The following is a 1,478-nucleotide window of genomic DNA, read 5'->3' as shown; positions in this document are numbered from 1 at the left end:
AAGCGACGGGGTCCTCACTGTGTACTGGCTGACCTCCGCCCCATAAACACTAGACGCATGAAGCAAAAGTCGTTCGCGTAGAATAGATGGACAAATCCAGAAAACACACTTTGTATGTTGGGCTCTACAAACTACAATATCATCTATTGCCACCTAAACAGCTCTGCTGAAGCAACGCAGGGTCTTGCGCTAGGGTTGGAGGAGTGCGTGCCACCAACATTGCGACCCAGCAACAGCTAAAGAGCATTACTCCTATGTGGAATGTTTATTTGTCTACACGAAGATCTTCTCTCATTCGCGAGGCCCAATGAAACTACCCAAGTGGCCGTGGGAATCATCTTCGCGGAGGCCAGGTGCGTGCAGGTACCTGGCGGCCAGTTCTGGGCTGCAGCCTCATTGCTTGCTATCGCATAGCTCCAGCTGGTATCCCAGAGGCCCGCTAGGCACCTTTGAGCACTCTAGGTTTGATATACGAGACTGGCTTACTGCAGCGCACTTGGTCAGGTGCAAGAGATGCTACGCCGGGCTGGCCCCGTGTGGGGACCACCAATTGACTAGTCACTGTGCCTCGTTTATGACCTGAGGACTCATTTTCCCGAAAAATTATTCTAGTTAGGAATCCTTGGGTCGCAATGAGTTTCTGTCCTGGTTAGTCACCTGTGTCCTCTGTGTCCACCTGCACAGCCCATCCGCCAAGCCCAAATAGGACTGAGGCTGCATGTCCCACTTAGATCCAAGGCATGTTGTATATTCATTCGAGCCTTTTTTGTCCAAAATTAGCTCGTCTATCGTTCTGTCCCTGAAGCCCAAACCTTCGCTGACAAGCTTATGCTGTTGCAGTGCTGTGCACTGCCAATATGGTCTGATATGGACACCTTCCGAATATTCTGTAGAAGACGGATCCCCCACTAGACGCGGAACATACTTGTAGCTCACTACACGCTAATTCAAAAGCCCCGATTCAACTGGATCATAACTTTTGACTGCTTGGCTAGAATCCTTCCCCTTTGCTGTAACGGGCTATTGGAACGCTTAGCTTAATGTCTACATATTGAGGCATTTCACTCCAGACTATGAGGCTATATGGAACGTCATTGAGTGTTCTTGAAAGACAAATTTTCCTTTCCCCCGCCTGCGCGTCTCACACTTCCTATATGAGGAGCGCAGGGCAACTAGGTTGCCCATAGTTGCACCCTCTATACTATCTGAGCATTCACAGCTAGTTGCACACAGTATGTAACACACAGGGATTCAGCATTGCTTCTGCTTGTATCAGGCTAATAGGGCCCTAAAATTATTAAAATATATGAACAGGCAACCCAATTTCTCAATCTTTTAAATAGAATTTTAGGCGAATATAACTAGTGTAATGGAAGGTTTCAAGTGTAGCATAGCAGGCTAGACCTTTCCTCTCCGCTTCCAAACCCGTACCCTCATGTTCCATAGCTGTGCGTCTAGACCAACAACGCGCAGGACAG

The sequence above is a fragment of the Cyclospora cayetanensis genome, unplaced genomic scaffold, assembly GCF_002999335.1.
Source record: "Cyclospora cayetanensis isolate NF1_C8 unplaced genomic scaffold, CcayRef3 CcayRef3_contig_12, whole genome shotgun sequence".
NCBI classification, from domain to species: domain Eukaryota; phylum Apicomplexa; class Conoidasida; order Eucoccidiorida; family Eimeriidae; genus Cyclospora; species Cyclospora cayetanensis.
The sequence above is the reverse complement of the archived record's forward strand: the minus strand, read 5'-3'. Positions refer to the sequence as shown.